Source organism: Argiope bruennichi, chromosome 1, assembly GCF_947563725.1.
Source record: "Argiope bruennichi chromosome 1, qqArgBrue1.1, whole genome shotgun sequence".
Classification (NCBI taxonomy): domain Eukaryota; kingdom Metazoa; phylum Arthropoda; class Arachnida; order Araneae; family Araneidae; genus Argiope; species Argiope bruennichi.
The window spans coordinates 151,167,090-151,190,600 of record NC_079151.1 but is presented as its reverse complement, the minus strand read 5'-3'; the positions used below and the strand labels follow the sequence as shown (position 1 = coordinate 151,190,600).

At 25.4% G+C, this 23,511-nt stretch overlaps 1 long non-coding RNA gene across 5 annotated transcripts in view; it reads right to left on the bottom strand.

The window, feature by feature from the left end:
* The window catches only part of LOC129969767 (uncharacterized), a 63,666-nt gene that overhangs the window by 7,783 nt on the left and 32,372 nt on the right, over nucleotides 1-23,511 (bottom strand). For all 5 annotated transcript variants that reach the window (XR_008784624.1, XR_008784612.1, XR_008784618.1 and 2 more), the window contains 2 exons: nucleotides 19,199-19,329; nucleotides 16,022-16,115 (listed from right to left, as the gene is read on the bottom strand). This is a non-coding gene — a long non-coding RNA (uncharacterized LOC129969767). The remainder of the gene's footprint in view (nucleotides 1-16,021; nucleotides 16,116-19,198; nucleotides 19,330-23,511) is intronic.

Sequence of the window (23,511 nt, the reverse complement as noted above, 5' to 3'; positions counted from 1 at the left end):
TCTTAAACAAAATTTACCTTACAAACTTTTCATATATTAAAGTTGAAAAAAGACAATGAATGTTTTCAATTCACTAGATGGAATCAAGAGATAATTATTTTTATTTAAGGTTCAAATTAATATTGAAAGAAATTCATGTAAATGGAGATTCTCCATAAATCAAACTTAAGTAAATTATAAGTAAATCCCATAAATCTCGCAAGGAGATAAAGGGAAACAAGACAAATTTCTACAATATTCAATTAAAAAACACAATGTCTCCAAAACATTAGAATAAAAGCTGGAAAAAATAAACATGGAAATTATGACTTATTATAAAGAAACCTATTATAAATTTAGTTTAGAATTTAAATAAATTCATTTTAGGTTATTGAATAATCAAATTATTAATAAGTGATTCAATCTAATGATAGTAAAAATCTAGAGCAAATTCATGAGCAAAGGAATATTATACACAGCTTAAAATATGTTTTCAGTTGATATCAGTGAGATGACTGATAAACTAACAAAGAAACAAAACTGAAAAGCATACGACAAACAAAATTAAACTGTGAAAAATGCCAATTATAGGAAATAATGGTTTGCATAGTACAAATAATTTAAATGAAATTAACAAAAATAACAAAACTTAACTTCAATGTTTAACAATTTGTTATACTGAAGGATAAGATTTGGAATAAAACACAGGAATCTTAATAGTCAATAATCAAACAATTAGAAATCATGCATAGCAATTGAAATATAAGAATTCTACACAAGAGAAACTTTCAAGACTCAATATGTGAATATGAACTAATAAAAAATTTAAAAGATGCATATTTAAATAAAATTGTAAAGCAAAGAGGTTTAAATATACATTAAAAAGACAAAATAACAATGCTTTATGAATAAAAAAAAGCATATAATAATAATCACCAGACAATTGCTTATTTCAAAAAAGTATAAATACTAAGACTGTACTAAGAAACAGAACTACAATTTTTAAGATATATCAAAGAACGAAAGAAAAAAAAATCCCATAAATTTCATAAAGAAATAAAGGGAAATGTGAATTTCAAAGAAATTTCTAATAAAATAGATGCAAAAAAGTTATGAATGTCTAATTAAAGTTTATCAACTTCTATAGAAAAGAAGCAGAAAAATCGATAATCCACATAAACACACAATTCACACTTTCAAAATCAATCCCATAAAACTCACAAAGAGATCAAGGGAAAACAAAACAAAATTCATTGTAAATTAATTCAGAATGAATTCGAATTTCAGGGATGTCAACAGTAACTATATAAAATAATCAACAAAAACATGAAAAAAATATAAAAGGTTTCTAATATCTTACAATTACTTATGGAATTATGAATTGGAAGAGAAAACCACATTCAAGTAAATTTCTTCAATACTCACACACACACACAAAATAATCAATTAATAATCTGATAAACAGACAAATCATTGATCAAGGGACATTTATATATACAATCAAAGAAGCTCTCAGTTGATATTCACATGATATAATAAAAGTCAGATGATATGAGAAAAAAAGTCGAAATATGCATCAATAAAATAAAGGATATAATGAATGGGCTGTATAAGTAAGGTAACAAAATAATACAGCCAATATAAATTTGGGAGTGAAAAAAGCAAAAGCACTCTAGTCCAAATATGTAATTTCAAAAGATTAGAACTCTGTCCAGAATGAGTTTCAATAAAAATAACACTGAAAGGAAACTAATTTCAGTTTTTTCTTGCAGACATTCAAAATAAAGATTCTGGATAAATGTTCAATTGATATAAGAATCAAAAGATGAAAAATCAAGCAATAGAATAAATTATTAAGGATAAAATCTGAGAAATATATTTAAAGGCATGACAGGAGACAAAAAAAGGTTGGTAAACATGATAATTTTTTCTAATTAATACTTCATCAAAACAATAATAATGTAATTTGCAAAACAGTATTGCAGTAATTACTAGCACGAAAGCTTTTAACAAGAAATAAATACCTTACTAAACACTTTACGGGGACAAATACGGAAGCTGTTGCATATGAAAAAATACATAACAAAGGTTGAAGAAAACTATTAAATATTATTAGAGTAAGACTTACTCAAATTTAATACAAAATTCAAAAGGTACAGCAAAACAGACTGGATTATAATATTATGAAATTTCAGAACTGCATAAAAATGCACTGAATAAACAGAAAAGCATTTAGGCAATCTAATATTTATGTATAAAGATACAAATATAATAAATTGAATTTTTTTTTAAAAAAAAAACGACATTTAGAAAATATTTTACAAACGATTTCAGTTCGTAAATGTTAAAATTTGCAGAAAATATATACAAATTTCATACCCGAATATTTACAAATTTCAAAACACACTAACACAGAATAAAGAGAGAAAACTGACACAAACTAAGAATGCAGAAAAATAAAAAAGTGGGAAAATGCAAATAAATAACCAAGATTAAATTTCTCCTATCATTCAGATAAAAACATCTATAACAGTTCAGATGGCCTCTAAACATATTCTAAATAAAATGAAGGACTCATCCGTTTTTTTAACCCGCACAAATTTATCAAGCACACTCAAGAATCATAAATAACAAATTTGAGGTATCACACATATTCCAATTAATAAAAAAATTGACTAAAAAGGTAAAATGTTTTAAAAAATAAGTAAATAATGAAACGACTTAACACCACAGACGAAAAAGGTTAACATTTGTACAATTCATATGTTCTAAAAGATATAAAAAAATTTAATTACAGTTTAAAAAAATGACGAACAATACTTACCAGTTAATCTAAACGAAATCCTACAGAAAGCTTTTAATGCGAAAAATTTTTCAGTCACGATATTACACACTGTTATAAACATTAAATATACTAAATTTTTTTTCACAACCATCTACGCTAACAAATACAATATTGAAAGAAAATTCAAGGGAGAATTAAAAGAATCAGGAGAGGAGAATAAAGCCTAAGCCAAGAAACAAAACAGAGAAATAGGGAGCCGGAATGCTATGCTAGAGGCTGCGAAAAGCAAACCAATGCCGCTTGTTCCACTCTTGGACAGGAAAGAACGAAAAGAACAATATATAATAAAAGAGAAGAGGACAGGTTCTTTCTATGACAATAAGTGCGAAAGGAAAAGGAAAACGTTTTAACTTCAATTTTAAACTATCATAACCTGCAAATAAATGTCTATAACGTGAAAAAGAAATTCAGGAAGAGTTAAAAGAACTAGGAGAGGAGAATAAAGCCTAAGCCAAGAAACAAAACAGAGAAATAGGGAGCCGGAATGCTATGCTAGAGACTTCCAAAAAGCAAGTCAATGCCGCTTGTTCCACTCTTGGACAGGAAAGAAAGAAAAAACAAATATTATATAATAAAAAAAGAGAAGAGGACAGGTTTCTTCTTAAAGCACATAAAAGACAACATAGATGCAATGAGAATTTCACTAATTAAACGAAAAAAAAAATAAAATTAAAAATAAAATAAAGGGTAGGAGAGACTCAAAAAAAAAAAAAAAAATCAAATAATGGCGTACAGATATACCAACTACATAAGAGATATTAATAATATTAACGAATCTTAACTAATTAATTATTTTAACGAATAATAATAATTACGAACGACTTAATAATATTAACGCATAACCATTCTAAATTAATGAATAAATTTAACAGAATAGTAAAATTTTCATGGATTCGCAAGGATAACAGAACATCTCACGGAACACACACAGCTATTATAGCCACCACACACTTTACTGACAAGACAGGATCAGAAGAGAATATGAAATTCGCGCGAAAATTGTTTTTGGACACACATGCGCAATGGCTACTTTCTGCAGTTGTACAAAATATTTACCAGTAAATTTGAAGATGAAACAAATATTCAAAATACATTGGTTACATAAATATGAACAAAATATAACATAAAAAAAATCACCAACGGATTTCTGAATGTTTGCGAAAACAGAGAGTCATAAATAACCAAAAGATCATATCCACAACTCATTCCTCCTCCCTCCCTTTTATGAAGCTAGCATACAACATCATGAAATGCAATCCCTTCCGTTCAAGGACTTTGGGGGAAAGGAGTAATGAAATATTCACTCATCATAAAACATTTCTCCCGCCCGCGAAAAGTTTGAAAAGGTGTTCATAAACAGATAAATCAGTCATTATTCTTTATGCGGATCCGATGGATCCGATGTAACTACGCAACTTTTATAGCCGAAGCATCGCATTTGTGTATCTAATACTAATTTAAACTTAAAACAAAAAAGGAACTTACAAAGAAGGCGGCAGATCATTTTAACACCCTGCAGGGGAATGAATTTACAAATGCAAAGAAACAAATGCACGAAATTTGATACTTTTCTTCATCTTTTTCAAGATGACAATGGATTCTAACTATCTCCTAGAAGTCTACAATAATCTAAATCTAAACACTTTTGGCTGGAGCATTAAGTTAATGAACATAATGAAAGTAACAGAATTAACATAATTCAGGAGCTACTGTGTAAAATGCATGTCCTTCCAGATGCATTGGTTTGCCGAGGAGGGGAGAATAGAGGGAGGAGGTGAGATAGGAAGGACGTAAATATTTCCCATAAAAACTTAATAAGTGACAAACAAAAAAAAACCTTAAAAAAAATGTAAGTAAAGATTGATATGTGGAATATAAACGATGCAGGCTATAAACGGAGAAGAAAATAAGAAATATGAAAACTCGTTGACTTATAAATAGGATTATACCTTGATTTTATATATGAAGAATCAGCAGCCCCTTTTGCAAATTATGCCCATTTCAACTAACCAATAATTAATATACATTTCAGCTCTGAAAATAAACGGAATTTTTTATATGCATAAAAAAGCTAAATTAAACCTTGCAATTTCGATGCAAATAAATTTAGTTCACTTATAATTATATTAATCTTAATTATCATAAACTAAAACAACATTCGGGCGATTCGTTAAACCACATAAAAATTCGATTTCCATGGAATGAAATGACAAAGTGAATGATGAGACTAAAATTAATTGATTTTCGCGGACGAAAACAAAATATTTTAATGGCCAAAAATTCGAAATCAAATAGTATTTCACATAAAAAAAAAGAAAGAGGTAGAAGATGAAATACAGTACGAACTCTTAAACTAAAATGCAATTTTGGGAGAAATTCATAAATATATTTATTCATAATTGCGCATGAAAATACTACATCTCAAAAACGCAAATAGCTAAAAAACAGAAATTCAAGTTATGGTTTTATAAAAAAACTTTTGAGTCCCCCCCCTAAGTATACAAAAAAAAAAAAAAAAAAAAAATGCCCAGTAAACATTCAAGACAGTTTTATTTTCAGTTAAATGGTGTTCCATAAAAGCCGGTCATCTTCGCTGTATTAGATATTAAACCTCCAGCTGCGTTATCACGCGATTTCAGTGAGTTGGCAATCAGTCCATTTTCTATTGCATCTCCTATTTTTTGTAATTTTGCGTGTTTATTTTTACGATCACAGATTTTTATTAAATCAATATTATTATCGTATAACATACAATATCAGTTCACTTTGCTTGAAAAATATATCAACATTTGCAAACATCGCATCTAAATAGTTATTTAAGAAAATGACGCAGTCTGATGATTAATAATTTCTGAAAGAAAATATAAATTTAAAAATGCGTAGATAAAACTATACTTTCATTGTATAAATAAAAACACATTAATTTCAAAACAAAAAATGATAAGTGGACAGACCGATTCGATTTCATATTCCACCAACATCACATTATTGAGTGCGGAAAACAAGAGGATTTCACCCTTCTCCTCATTGAGACAGGAGTGAAAAGATTCAATTCTCTACAAGCAGAATACACTCAGGAGAACAATCAGGGCAGATGCACTGCACCCGCTTCTGCAACCTGAAGAGCCCATATCCAACAAAAAAATGGTAACCTGCGACTTATCTTCTCCTCCCCTCTACTCCTTTTATCATTTTATTTAAAACACAAATGTATAGAACAAGGAATTAACGTCGCTGGAGTGTGCTTTCATTTGACCTGCAATCTGAATTCTACTTCGAAAAAGATAATGCTATTGCGAGAGAATGCGGCAAACACGGAGTCGTAAACCTTGCCATATGGTCAGTAACTATCTAACTGATTCGTTTCGGCGATAACTGAAAACCTTATACGACAATTCACTCAACCATTTCCGAATGATTGTGGTGAATTATTATCCATAGTGAGAAAAGTTTTAAGGACAATATAATACAAAAATAATTTAGAAGCATGCATAAAGGCAGAAAGTGTTAAAAATTTTTATTTTCGAAATTGTAATGCATTGGACCACAAGTACTGCGAAAGTTATACTTCTGCACTATAAAATCATTCATGAATCATTCAAATATCATGAAAGTATCACATCAAAATAGACACATCTTTCAACAAATTTAAATTTTGCAGTTTTGATTAATTTTATTCATAAACAAATATTTTAAAACCCACAAAGAGTTTTTTTTTTCATTCACTTCAGCCGCTATGGAAGGAGATGGTTGGTTCTGGTGATAATACTATGAAGCTTTAATCTACATTGTCCTGATAACAATTCAAAATATCTACTAAAAAACATTTCTCTTTTGATTACATCTCTACAGCCATCAACAATTGATAATACGCATGACAGAGCAAAAAATGATCTGATAAAGGAATTATTATATTTTTTATCTTATGGATCAAAATTCTTTATAAAAATTTATTAAATCATTGACAGTAAACAACAATAAAGTTACTGAAAATAAAGGCAAGTTGGTATTTTGGGGTAGATGCAGTAATGAGTCAAGTGATGAGAAATGCCAATTACACAAAATCATCATACTTTTCCTCCCCCCCCTTGTTGAAAAACAATAATAAAAACAACAGCAAAAAAAAAAAAAAAAGGTCCAATTTTTAACTTTTCAGTAATTAACTCCAAGCACTTTCAAATAATTAACATTAGAAAATTTTTCCTACAGATAAATATCACAAGTAATTTCAAAATTTTTAGCTTTGGAAGGAACATTTAATATTCAAAGAAATGAAATCCACAATGCTTACAGAGTCAGAAAAAAAAAATCCATTATGGACTTCCATCTAAGAAATAGAAAAGGAAGGGGAAAAAAAAAAAGCATGCGTTTAGATATTGCAACTTGATAATGCAGAAAACACATGTAAACTACATTTTAATAAAAAAATGGATATATGTCAATTGACAAACAATGAGGAAAAGTTATAAATAATGTCTGCACAATAAAGTTGCTAAACTATTTGATATAATATTAACTCACTGTTATAAAAAGTGAGTTCATTTATTACTGTCATTTCAAATTAGAATGTTATTTGATTTGCACTTTCATTCGTAATATTTTAAATTAGACTCTCAATTTAAACTCACAATGACTTCAAATTCAATGCAAATTATTGACAAGAAGCACTACATAAAATAATAAATCAGTAGTAAACACAGTATAAATAAAACAAGTTCCCATTCTCAAATGATTTCAACTGTATTTGCATTTTGTAAACAAATTTAAAATGAGGTTTTTTTTGGCATTAAAAAATTTGTAACTAACAATATCTGTTCCATATATTTGATATTTCAATGACATTATCTAAAATTTTTTTTGTCATTTTCAGTAAACTTATACTAAATTAATGTTAAATTAAATAACTATTAAATAAATATAAATTACTAATATAGTTACAGATTAACTTTATAAAACAGGGGATTGAGGGAGTTGTGCATTAATAACATCTATCCTTTTCCCAAATCCACAATGCCATAAAAAGGTAAAAATTGCCAATATGAAAACACAAACAGATGGCATATAATTAAAGTTACATCTAAAATATTATCTCATTATAATTATTAATTATATTTCAATACATATGATTTTGGAGCAATTGACGTTACCATAAACAATGAAAAATATTCATTAAAGTAAAAAGATTAAAGAACACTATTAATACATGTATAGCTTATTTTAATTTTATATATTTAGTGCAAACAGAAGGTGAAAGTTGCTAAATATTTAAAAAATATTAGTTAACACTTTCCAACTTACACTTTTTCACATTCTTAAAACTTGCAATTAGTTCTGTGATGTCAGAAAAGAGTAGGTTAAGGCATTCAACTCCTTTATATTGAAATACTATATATGCTTTTTAACAAAAGTTATGACTGAAGAAATTAATTTCAGTCCCAGTAATCATGCCACAAACTTCAGTTAAAAATGAAAAACAATGGGTTAGGATTTATTGTTCAAATACCAAAAGGTAAACAATATAAAATTTTAATAATAAAAAGGATAGAATTAATTTGGCATAATGTATACAATAAATAAAAAATATAGAAATATTTTAAAATTAATAAAATATATGCCCAAATTAAAGACAGTAATCTCACAAACCACTATCAAAAAACATTAATTAAAAATATAATGAAAAAGGAGAAAGAAATTAAGTAGAAGAAGATGGAGGTAATTAACTTGGAAGAACTTTAGATAAGTTCAGAAAGAGAAGGCAATTCCAAGCCCTTCCAACATAAAATTTAATAAACAATCTAACATCAGTTAAAATACTGTAAACTAAATAAGATGCACAAAACTTGTTAAAGGTAAGGCTATATGAATTGCAAAAATTTATGACTATCAAAATTACAATTTCTGATTGCTCAGTCTCATAAGATGAATATGGAAGATAAGAGAAAGACAAATTTAAAAGTGCTAAATTTTTATAAGATATTCCAATGAAAATGTATAAACAATACAAGAGAACAAAAAATAAGGAATACAAACTGAAATAATCAATGGAATATGAATTAGAAATGAGTGAATTAAAATGCCTTCTAAATGTTCCAAAATGACATTTTAAGTGTTGTAAATACAATTCAAAAAATTAGAGGGGGAAAAAAAGGGTTATTCAAGAAGCTCTGATGAATATAAATGTATCAATTATTAAAGCATACTTTCAGCCAACAAATGACGATTAGATGAAAATCACAAAACAAGGTTTACAAAACAATATGTTTAGAAAAAATTATAAATGACTATTCAGAAGTTTACATACTAAGTAAAAAGTGCATTGGGAGAACAAGAAGTTGTTGGATTACATATCCGATAAAATGAACTTAAAAAAAATAGAGGGAGAATTTTCCAAATGATAAACTTGATTTGGAAAGCTATATGCACAAATTTAAAGAATTTTCAAGAAATGGTGTGGGAAGATGATAAATCATTAACATCTGGCGATTCATAATGATAGATGGATTTGAACTAAGTCAATATATTCACTACGAACCGAACCAACATCTATTGTTAAATGAAGTTGTGAATCAGTTTCTATAAGCATAATATAAATGTTCATAATTATTTTCATTTCGGTAATAGATATGAAACAAATTAGCTGCTAGAGAATTTTAGTGTAGAATAAATATATAAACAGTACATTTTAAAAAAAATCTTCACTGAACAGGAGAAATGTTAATTTAATTGGCAGTTATGCATATAAAAAATTTAAATCATTTTATTGAAAAAATAATGCCACCATTACTTTTTTTTACCAGATATAACTGATGATATAATCATGCAGTTTGATTAAGTCATTTTTAAAGAAATTTAAAGTTTTATTAAATATTAGAAGAGTTAAAAAAATTTAATTTGAAGTGAAACAATGTTTTTTAAAAACATTTTGTGCAATATTATAGTATAATTAAAAAAAAAATTACTTCAATACAAGCTACAAAAAAAATGAAGAGAATGTATAGAGTGATGTCATTGCCATAACAATTTTTCTTTGGACATAGTTAAAAATAAAGCATTCAAAACATTAAACAGACCAACATTTAACGCATCAAATTCCGAATTATGCATTTAAGCGTAACCTAAATAATATGCCATGAATATAAAATTAGATCAATTTTACATGCAGCAATTTCAGAAATAATGAAGATACAGAAAAAAATTTTGAACTTAAAAAGAATCTCAGTGGATTAATTCTCATGGAAAAAGATTTTTTTTAATGACATATTTCAATTTTAATTTCAAAAGAAGGTTATCCATACTTATGCTGTTGAAAAAGAAAATAAACAATCTGAATTCAAATGTAGTTGATAAAATAAATGCATCAAGCAAATCGAAATTTTTTTTGACAATCCACTTTTATGCATAAAGATAAAAATTATAATTAACTAATTATCATATTTGCTAAGTGTTGTAACAAACTATTATAAAGTTGGAAACATTAACTTAAATAAAAAATAATAAGAACATTTTAATTGGAAAGTTCAGATGCAACCTCTAATGCAATTATCAATGGAGCTTTTGCACAAAAATATAAAGAAAATGAATAAAACAAAGAAAAATTACCATGTGTAAAATTAGTAGGAGATGTGCAATACATTTAAAAATGAACATCAGGCCAGATTTGGCTTACATCATAGTTATGTTTTTTCAGCATTTGCAGAATACCTTTAATGAATGAAAGACCAAAGAAATGAATTCAGTACATACTTGGGTCCACTATAAATATTTCATGAAAAAATACAAAACAACATTCTGGAATGTTATAGTGATGCTGATTTTCATGCCAACAGATACAGTGACATTGTAGGGTCATGAGACTTTCATGGTTCCCTCAAAATTTGTAATTTATTATGGCCTGCAGCAGAAATAAATATGTTTAGTGAATTTTACAGGCGAATAAAAATGTAGATAAAAGTTTTCAAAGCAATCAAAATGCCATTTTAAAAGAATGAGGTACTATATTTGATTCAATAGAATATAAAGACAAACATACTCAAATACAATTTTACCGAGGTCAAGTTTCCAAAGAGCAATCTAATCATAACTGTCTATAAGATATTAAATGTCTGAAATAACTGTCCATTTACTAGCAAATTGCTAATATTAAAGCAATACAATAATATATTCAAAAAATGATGATAGTACTTTCTTTTTGGAGGGGGGAGGATGATAAATATAGTTAAAGGTTAATGAAAAATGCAGAATGTTCATATCTTTACCCATCAACTTTTACAGCAATCTAAACCCTTCGGTTTCATAGGCTATGCAGTTGTTACGTTCATTGAATTTTCAATTAAATTATTTTATTTCTTTTGTTAAGGATATTTTAAAAAAAGGTAAGTGAACTAGCCATTAATAAGTTCCTCTAATCGGATAAAAAAATATTAACTCATTCGTATGCTGAATGAAATTTAATCTTTTTTTATATAAATTCTTGAAGATATGATAATAAAAAATGGTTACAATAATCATTTAAGTTTTTCATTTCTTTACTAAAAAACTGCATGTACGTACCAAGTCTTGTCAGCAATCATCACGCAACATTCCCTTCAGCTACAATGTTTATCATTATTAAATAAATGTTTTTTGAACAATTTTTTTTTTTTTTTTTTGCAAATGAATTTTGAATTATTGTAACAGACAAATATATCAATGACGGAATCAATGTCATGGCAACTACATGTATGGAATATTAAACTGTTTTTTTGTTTTTTTTAACCTTTCTTTCAAGGTGAGGAAGCCATTATCTGTATCAGTAAAGTTAGAGGATTTATTGTACATTATAAAGGCATTTTCCTCAAATTCATATGTCATTTTTCAAGTAACAGTATAGACATGTAACTTTTAGATTTCATCTATTAGAGAAAAAATACATTTTATTTTCAAAATTAATAATGTTAGATATCCTTACTGCTGAGAATTTTAAAAAAGCAATTTAAAAAAATACCCAACATCAAATTTTAGAATATTACAATTATTCAACATATTTAATACTACAAACAAAAACAGATGTACATTTTGGTGTCACAAATTACAAAATTTTAGGTTTCCACTACAGATACTAAAAGAATTCATAAGTTGTTTCATAAAACTTATGAATTCTTAATAAGTTGTTTCATACAACTTATTGACTTTCAGTTCAGTGTCAGTAAAGGAAGTGAGAAAAAAATAATTATGGATAACATGATGAATGAAAATTTTTTAAACAAAAGCAAATAACAAATGTGCCATCTAATCATTTCTACATGCTAATTTCTAAATTCAGCTATTCATATGAAGAATTTCCAAAAATAAAAATTGCAAAGACAAGACAACAAGAGAAAAAGAAAAAAAAAGAAGCAGTTACTGATTCAGAGAAAAAAGAAAATTATTAATAAAAATTATAGTACAAATGAATTCTTCTAAAATTAAATCCTATTTTGATTTTATATATTACAATCAATTTGTATTTTCTCTTTGATTATAATTATTTATGAAATGCAACATTACAACTGAGAGGTGATAAATATATAAGTAGCTTAAATATCGGGCTTTTGATCAATAAATTAATTTAGATACCGATTTACAGATTAAAAAATTCTATATTCAGAAAATTGCTTTAATTAATTCTTAATTGATTAATAAATTTTCTTAATAAGTCAAGTAAATGTAAGGTTTCTTCCATCATACTTCTTGAAAATTTTAAAATACTGTCAGTTATTTAGACAAAAAATTAATTCTAAATTTTATGAATTCATAAACAAAAAAAGTAATATGAGACAAAAAAAAAAAAAAGGACACAATTTTGATACTAAACTCAGGGCTTAATGGCTACTATAGCAATAAAGATTTATTTGTAATAGATATAAAAAAACTAATTCTATTGAAAAATTTAACTATAATTTTTGAAGGCCAAATGCATCAATAAGCAGCTGGGTCCAAGGAAAAAATTGAAAATAGTTGAGAATCATTCATTTCAAAGAATATATCTTATATTTGATGAAAACATGCATAAATTTAAAAAAACATGTACTACATTTAAAGGTATAAATATCTTTACAGTTATTCTTGATACTGCCAACAATAATTTCCTTAAATGTTAACATTAGGATTTAAAACAGAAAGATCTTGCGATAGAAGATAAAGTGATATATGAGAGAAAAAAATCGATAAAATGGCATGCTGAAATAAAAAAACAGCATTAAAACCCAAACATTAAAAGTATTTAATTTCAAAAATTATATATTCATAACGACAAAAGCAAACAAAGAACTAACAAGCTGCATTCCACACGGATATACATTGCACAATAGAATTTTTTTTTTAGAAAATACCATCTTTTTATCATAACCAATATGACATTTGTTGTTAAAATAAACCAACAATTTCTGAAGTACACATACAATGAAATTCTCAAAATTCTGAATAACATTAAGTAACACCATAAATGGAGCCAAATATAAGCAAGAATGAAAGAATAAGTACCTTTGTAGTTTAATAACTATTAAATAACCCATTTCACATTGCATGTAGAGCTACAGACAAAACGAAATTGAGTCATTACAGAATAGCTAATTTGGGGACTTCCAAAAGTTTTCAAAAAGTGCAAATGCAACAGATTGACAGTCAGATTTCCACTCAAAAGGAACAGTGCAAAAAAATATAGACAGAAACAAAATATAGGGTAATTGCTAAAGGATTTACACCTTAAGCATTTGTCAATAATCTACACTGGAGTTCCTAAAGGTGCATGCTTTGCCAAAAAAAGCATGGAACTTGCACTTCTGAATGACAAATGATTCTAAATTTATAAAGATAAACTTATAAAGTTTTCTACAACAGATGAATGAGCATGGAGGTCTCACAAATATTAATTAATTAAATTACATTTTGTATAAATACTTTATTAACATAATAAGAATTTTTTAAAAAATGAAAAATTATTATTTGAACAGAAATAGAACAAAGAATACAAAAATATTTATTCTGCATTAAAAAAAAAAAACCACTATGACTTTTAAAATAATATCAAATGCAAGAAAAGTAATTTCTTAAAATATGATAATGCAAAAAACATGCTTTCAGTTTCTCAAAGACAAAAAATTTCATACAAATAATCAAAATCCTAACCTAATTAAATAAAAAAAACTTACAAGAATACCAAAATAAAAGAGACTTGGTAAATAATTCTTATAGAGAACTATATAATTGTTCCATATGTATAATATTAGCTCAAGACTAGATAAATGTTTTGGGTCAATCGTTTCTTAAAATTTCAACTAGTTCAATTCACTGGTAACATTTAAAACAAGTTTGCTGTTTGAAAGAAACTACCGATAATCAAATAGTATTAAAGATAAAGATAAGCATTACTATATTCATGAAAGAATTGCTCCTGGATATGATGATAATGATAGGAGGAGACTCCAATATATGAAGCATAACTACATTTGCCTTTTTGAATGTAACAATTCGGTTTTATAAATTACTTATAAAATTGAAAGTTTAAAAATATTTCCATACCACAGAAGACAAGTATTATTTTTGGATTTCAATCATCTACTTTAATATTTTTTAATTTACTTTATTAATAAGTATGTTTTATTGACAAATCATATCATTCAGTTATCGTTATTGTATCGTTATCATATTAGTAATCATATTGTTATCAAAAATAGTACAGTTTGAACTTTCTGAAACACTAAACATCATAACAATACCAATACTTAAGCCATGAAAACCTAGAGATTAAACATATCCAATTTTAGGGAAGTATAATACAATAGTGACATTTAACCCTTATCGTGGCAAGATTGCTTTTCTAAAGAAAAGCAAAAAAAAAAAAAAGTATATAGATAGCTTTTTAGCACTATAAAAAACATCAAAAAATAAATTTAAAAAAAAACCTGTAATAAAAATCGTTTAATAAAACTAAGTTAAAAATTATTTTATAGTGGTAGTATATTTTTATAAAGTTGTATGTATGGTATACTATACAAAATGAAAATAAGGGTTAATGTAAATCTTATTCACAATGAATGCTGATTTTTTATAAATATGTATTAGTATGTAATAAGAATTATATTTCAACTTCAACACAATCCATTTTTGACTTTTAAAAAAAGTCAATTCAATAATTGCATAGTTTAATAGTAATAAGTGATTTCATCATTTCACAATAACAAAAATATTTAATATTTCATGGAATTTTAACCCTTACCCCCCCCCCAAATATGCATCTTTAATGTATTAATCTATGGTGCAGTATTGAATCACAATTTGAATGTAACACATTTGTTATAATTAATTAAACAATAATTAATTTTAACTCTCAGAAAATAATTCATTTTAATTATTTTATAACTCATTACAGATAACATATGTATAAAAAATTTAGCTAAGTCATTTAACTATTTATATTTAATTTGAAGTCATTAATAAGTAGAATAATACTTTACAGTCTTTTTTTAATTAATAGAATATGTATGCAAAAGGAATAGTACTTTTAGGCACCATAAGTAAAAAAATATTGTTAATTATTATAACTATCTTTATCTTAAAGATTATTTTTAATGCCTTTCATGCTCAACGATAATTTTAATGCACATTTATAAAACTGCTTTATTACTTTTATGTCTTCCACAATGCCTGTCTTGGTTATCAATTTATACCAATATGAAATTTAACTATAATTAATAAGTAATAATAGTATTGCATAAAGTAATCACAAAAAGAAATAGTATTAAATGTTTTTAAAGCAATCAAACAAATTCAAATTGAATATTATCAATAGAGATGGTGATAGCTATGTTCTCCTTCAAAAGTAATATTATAAGAAAAATTACTATTTTCTGAATAATTAAATCACTATAACCTATGAATAATACAAAATTGCACACACTAAAAGAATACAGATCAACCCATGAATAGCATTTATAGAACTTTCATTAGCTCAAAACAATTATATAATGTTTTTATGTTGTAATTACTAAAGATAAATAAAACAATTTCAGCTGTCTGAAATCAGTCACATAGGGAAATCAGAATTATCAGAGTTAAAATATTAATTTCTTTCATATTCAAGGAGCAAAAAATGAATTATAAAAGAATTATATAAAAAAAGATAATACAAGTTCATATTACAGACAATTAATATTTTCTATATTAAATTAAATAAATTACCTTTAAGAGTAGTTTTAATTTCTGCAGAAAATCCATACAAAGGGAAACAACATTTAGATTCAACACAGTTATTATCCTCATTGTAAAAGCAAACCTATTAAGAAAGAACAAAATATTAATAAAAGAAATAAGACATGACAAAAATCAAGAAATATACATATCACATTAATAGAACTGAAAGTGACTTTTAGGAAATTCTAATAAATATAAATTGAAGCAAGATTCTAATTTCGTTCTTAAATCAGTTTCCTTAAAAAACCAGTATAGAAACGAAGTTCAAACTTACTTCATTGTTTCATCAAATAGTACTTAAAAAATACTGTAAATAAGATTATTATTTCACAGACACATTTTTTAAAACTTAATTCCGCTGAACATTTAAGCTCTGAAAAAGTAATCAGTGATTTCATAGTTGATAGATGTTAGCTTTTTTAATGTAAGAGCCATTTCAATTAAAAGAGTCTTCAGAGTCTTTTCAACTGTTTGGATTGAATTCTAATTATATGTGCCATGCAACATTTGTTTATATGAATTATTTGATGGACTTTGATAAATTCTAAATTATTCTATCTATTAGTTGTGCCTTTTATAACAGCTTACATTCATTGTTTCAAAAGGAAAAACATTTATAATTATCAAATTTTCTTTTTTATTAAATTGTTAATTTAGATTAAGTACTTTCTATTGAATGATAAAATAATGCAAGTACTGTAAAACATGTCAGATTTAATTCTTAAAAACATTATTATGGTTCAAATATATTTTTTTAACTGAAGAAGTGGATGTACTCATCATCTGTAATTTTAGTACAGACACATTTATGACCAAGATTATATTCCTATTGAGAAGTCAGTTTAAGGTAGAAGTCATGAACACTAGAGGAAAGAAAAGCTACATGGGAAAGCTTGCACCTAGCTCAATGTATATTCAAAGCAGCTTATTGACAATGAAAGAAAATTAAATTAAATCAATAAATAAAAAAATAGCTATAATTTGTTATAAAAACGTATAAGATTGAACAAGATTAACCTTTTTATTTTGTTTAGGAATGCAAAATTAGTCATAAAATAAATGAATATAAACATCCTTATAAGTTGTTCTTACATGATTTGATTATTTTATCCTAAAAATTCTCATTGCATTAACTGATTATTTAATATTATATTATATAGATTAGTTAAATTAATATATAAATTTGGTGAAAACATTAAAAATATTTAAAAATCGTAATTATGATCATCCAACATAGAGCTGCAATTAATACTTAATTCAATAATTTCTTATTTCATATAAGTTGTGCTTTTGATACTTTTTTGTATTCTTAAAAGTAACATAAATTAAATTTATACTTACTAGTAAAAAATTATTACATGTTAAAAATAGAATATAAGGTTATCAAAATTTGAATAAAAGAAAGCAAGTGCAACTCTTAGTAATTCTAAATGCAAAATTAACATAAAATCATGTTTGCTACAGTTATATGCATAAAGATTTTCATAATCAGAAGAAATGCTGACAAGTAAATAATAATAAAAACTGATATGTAAATAAATCTCTATATTTTAACAGTTCATAAAAATTAAATCTATCATGGACAAAGATCTATAGAATAATTTAAGAAATCAATGAGAACTCTTTAATCTTCTTCTACAAAATATTTCATTCAATAAAAAATTACAAATACAGAATCTTTATTTAAAGGGGAAGTGTAACTGACACTTCACTATTTTCAAAATAGAATGATGGGAAAAAAATGATGTTTTTAATATTAAATGATTACAAACACAATTGAAAGAACCTTAAATGATTCATTCAGAAATAAGTAAATAATTTTATAGAAAAATTATCATTAATAATCACAATACAAGTACAACTCTATAATAATATTATTTTGTTAAATAACGTAATGGAATAAAAATAAAATTTTAAAAACAGATAGTTTGATAAACAACTCACTAGATAAAAATACTTGTCAGATCAAAATGCATAGTGGAAGTCTACAAATAATTTGTGACACATCCTTATACATTTTCTATTACCAAACTATGCATAAAATATTTTATTGAAATTTATCTCAGTCAGTTAAGGAATAGTTACTGAAGGTGGCTATTAAGAAATTAGTTACTGAAGAAATGAATATTGATTTTTTTTTTTTAAATTCTGATTGCTTGGATGGTTAAGCCTATGTGGTACTCATGTTGATGTATTTGATAATTGGTACTGTTTGGGTATAGCTGCATCAATTTTAATATCTATCGCATATACATGGATATAACTATATGACTGAAAATTATTATAAACAAATAAAAAAAAAGTGGGGCTTTTAATCTTGATTATACAAATTAAAAATTGAGTAAAATAATAATAATAATAAAAGAAATTAATCATCAGTCTGTAAGTAATTTTATATCAGAGATTAATTTTAACACCTGTTTCTTGAAATTTAAATTTTTATACCATTTTGTACCTTGCAATTCCTTAACTTATCATTAAAAAATATTGGTTCTTTTGTAAGTATTATTATCATCCCATATGATGAATAAAAGTATATCCATTAAAAATATTGATCTGAACAAAGCAACTAATCCAGATAAAAAATCTTTTTAATTAATTTCTTTATAATTTGAAATCAAATGATAATTAGCAAAATAAAATAAATAAATCGTATATAGTTCATTAATTTCTTAATATATACTTGAATGCTAAAGAATACAACAATGAAATTTAAGAATTGTTTTCCTTCAGAGTATGTTAATTTACCCTTTTTATATAACATTTAAAATGCATATTAAAAAACAATTCATCTGAAAGAAAACTGTGCTGTAATTAAATAAGAAAAACAACTATTCCATTATTTCATGCTATGATAAATATTGATGTGCACTAATGAAGGATATAAGAATAACATAAATGACAACAGGTCAGAGAATTGTAAATCAAATTCAACAATTTTAAAATTTTTAGCTAAATGCAATTTTAATCTTTGTTTTAGAATTGTAATAACATTAGTTACACAATATCAGAGATACATTTCTACAAAATTGCACACATACATAAATGCATTCATATTTTCTTAATTCTATCTAAAAAATATATATTAAAAATAATTCCAGATTTAGACATTCAATTCAGTATAAATAAACACAAAACCAGGCAACTAAGCCTATTTGTTCTTACCTGTGTTTTCAAACAGTTCCTTTTCTTATAATAAATCCAACAAAATGACTAACTAAATGGATACCAAAAATTAGACCAGCTGAGAGCTGATAGACTTTTGGTACTTGCATTTGCATCACTGTGATATATTACTGGAAAATATAAATAAAATATATGCATTAATAACTAGCATTAAAAATTCATCAATACAAATATTTAAAAGAATGTGGGATTATTTTCAATTCTTTAGTGGCAATTATATAAATTCATGTTAATACAGGATAGAAAAAAAAAAAAATTCTAATTCTAAAAATAATAATACAAAAAAATTTGCTATTACCTGAAAATTAATAAATTTTTTTTTTCACTTTTGAAAAAACGTAAAACAAGTAAATTATCTTATTACTATTCCAACTATTGAACAATAAATTTAAGAAACAAAAGAGATGCAATTTTGCTTCACTGCATACTATAGGGCACACTGCCTTAAATACCCACTTTTAAAAAGTTAGTTAAACATCATAAGAATAAGCTTTTAGAGGTTTATACAAGCAATAAGCCTCTAAAATCAACAAGGCTATGGTAAGTGTTATGAGGAATAATATTATAAAGAAAAATAATTTCGCCTTTACATTGCAGAAAGACAAAAAAAAAAAAAAAAAAAAAAAGCAATCAAAAGAAATAGCAATAGAAATATCGTAAGAGTAGAGGATATAAATGAATGATAATATTCTTTGAGGATATATAATCAGCATTAAGTTTGAATAAATTTCGATCAATATATATTAGCTCTCACTATTCTAACTTTGGTTTGCCTTTCTAAAATATTTATTTCTAAGATTATATAAACACAGAAAAATAAGACAGATATGTAAGAAGCACAATTAAAAAAAATATATATCTTTATTTTTACAGAAATTCATATATTCAACAATGCCTCACAGAAACACTTCACTTCAATTTTAGTCAAACAAAATAAATTAATTGCAACTAACATTTCTCCAACCAAGACATACTTGACGCAACAGTAAAGAACAAGGTCATTTAAATAAGCAGAGAATGAGGAATATATTCTAAACAGTAGATCTTTAAGTAGCAGAAGATCTTTAGATGCATCAGAAGCAGTAATGACATAATGACTGATTCTTCCGGTAGGTAATCAGTAAACACTTGTTTTCATTATTATTCAGAGAAGAACCAAATAAATGATATAGTATCACTTTCGCAGAATAGTCCTCTCCACTGTAATATTTTCGAAGTTAATATAATTCTAAAAAATTCACACTTCCATTTAATATTATCACTATTTTAAATATTGTTAAAAATTTCATAAATAAAAAAAATCATTAGAGCAAAATCAAAGATAAAAAAGTTTCATATTTGAAGAACACTGCCAATAATCTGCTCTTAAGAACCCCTCCCCCCAAATTATTAAAGCTGTTCACATTGTTGATAAAATAATTGCTTTATAAAAATAAAATACATAGGTTTAAAAAATACATTTTACAAATACAAGACATAATAATTAACTATTAACATTTTTTAAAACCTTTCTTTTAGGAAAAAAATATCCATTTCATTTTGGTATTTCGCATTAATATAAATTAGTCCACCAGTTCTAAAAATTAAAATGTAAAATTTATTTTGAAAAACTATTCTTATAAAATTTTGACAAATTTAATTTAGAGGAACATCTCATTTTTGAAGCAATATGAAGATTATTGTTTCACAAGATCTCCAAATGTTTAGATAATGAAAAAGATATTTGATGCTGAACCTCTTAATATGAGGACATCTGACTCACAATGAAAGGTTTAAGGTGCATCATGTTCCATTTAATACAATAAATCTTTGGTAAAAATGGCTCTGAAAAAAAAAATCCAATCTCAAAGGCAAAATTTTATTAAACAAAAAATTTTGAATAAACTGGTATCAAAAAATTTTCAGACAACAATATCTGGATGCAGAGTTATAAATGTACCAACATTTTAGGAAATAACAATCATTTATAGCATTATTAAGAATTAATAAATAAAGTATGTGACTAAAAATAACTTTGTAGTAATATATATGAATGTAAAACAAGACAATAAATTGTTTCACACTTTGCCTTAATATATTGTCAGATGTAAAAGAAAATGTCAAAATCTTTGAAAGGCCTGAAAGAAAGAAGAATAGAAAGTAACTTCTAAATACCTTCAAAAAATTAAAATCTTTTTAAAACATAATTTAAAAAGTATCTGTAACCATTCAACTAATTATTACACTAAAAATATATTATTTAAATCTTCTTTGATTAAATAAAATTTTCCTTGTGTTACTCAAAGGACTTCACATATAAAAAGTTCAAAATTTGTATATTCACATATAAGATAACATATAATAAAAACATACAGTCAAAAGTACTAATTTTTTAGAAAATATTTAATTTTTTAAAACTTTATAAGCTTATTGATTCAATATACAATAGTGCTTTTTTACAATGTACTGAAGTAGATAGCACTGTATTTAAATCGAATCAAACTGGAGCTTTTGTCAGTTCGAAAATATTTTTAAAAATACACACAATGAAATAAATGATATTGAGAAACTGTTAGAAAAGAAATTAAATGCAAAAAACAAAACAAAAAAAACCTTTCTCTTTTATACTTGAAAAGTCGAATAAAAAGTAACTGCAATACATTAAGTTTCAAAAGACAATTAGCAGAAGCATTTACTTAAATGCTTTCACAAAAAGATGTTTGAGAATTTTGTATGCAATTCATTTCTTTTATTTATAAAATGCTGGAATTACGAGGAGTGTTGGAATTGACCAATTTTAAAGCTGGTTGAAAAAAAATTTAAAATTTAAAAATACTTTGGTATTGTTTATTGTCAGGAAATTGTTTTCAGAAATGTGTATACAATATCATTAATTCTAAATTAAATATTCAACTTCCATTATTGTAGTTTCCCACAATTTTTACATTTAATTAACCTTATTAAAGTAGATTCACTTATTAGCAAGAAATTGAGAAGGCTAAAAAGCAAATTCCTCTGTGATACAATGCTCATGAAAAACTTGATATGTCGAACAGTTCAAAATAAAGTACTATTACCATAGTTATGTTTTCAAATAATTAAAAAGTGAATGAAAAATCAGAAACAATACAGAAATATAGACATAGAAAATTAGAAGACTTTCAATAAAGAAGATATACTGAATACATTCAGAAAGAAAATATACATGTGTGTTTACCTAGAGGAAGATAGGGACGGAAGTAAAATTTAAGAAAACTAAGAAGTTTAAAATAAGGGTAATATATGAAATACAACATTCAATCAAACTATGTTGAGTTAAAAGGAAACACTAACTGCATAAAAGAGTATAGTATCAATCAAGATCTTTTAAGTGAAAATTTGTGACTTAATGTTGAATTTAAAATAAAACAAATCTGAATCTCTTACATGGTAATCTAACTAATTGGCTGCCATTAAAAAGAATAAAAATTCTTAAATATAAACACAGACGATTGATAACTAAAGTCATTTAAGTATTTAAAAACAGTACGACTAAACACAAAAATAATAATATCAATGCTTCACTCATTTCAACCAAATATAAAATAAGTCATTCTAGGACTTTTTTAAAAGTTGTTTATATAATTTAACTGAAGATTTAAAATGTTGTCTTTAGACAAATGTTTTTTCAAAAGTACCAAAATTTAAAAAAATAAATAAAAAAGTACCTATCTTTTGAAACATCACTCTTACTATTAATTCTCTCATTTCATCTATAAGTTCTTACAGATTTAGATATTATGACTGACTAAAATTTATTTTTCAACCATTCAAAAATTCAAGAATATAGCAGAACATTATTGATAAAGAATCTGAATTACTTATCACAGTCTATGGATCCTTTAGGTTAATTTAAGATATTGACAGAAGCAATAATCAAATAAAATCAATATTTTAGCTCCATGACAGAAATAAAACTGCAAGATCTTACTTTAAATTAATAACCTTCATCTTCAGGTAGTCCAAAGATCTGAACCAACATTACACATTATAAATTAAATATTTAAATACTTATAGTAAATTGTTCTATATTAGTAAAGTCACAATTTGCAGTAAAATTTAGAAATTTTTTTTACTAATATTAAATATAATTTTATATCTAAATTTAAGCATCTTGTCTTCATTCGGACATTACCTATGCTAATAAATAAATATTAAGAGGGTAAAACAATTTTTTTTTAAAAATCAAAGAAATTTTCTAAAACTATCACAATATGTGTCTCACAGAAATTGTACAGTTGAAAAAAGCTTTTTCATGAAGAATAAAATTACAA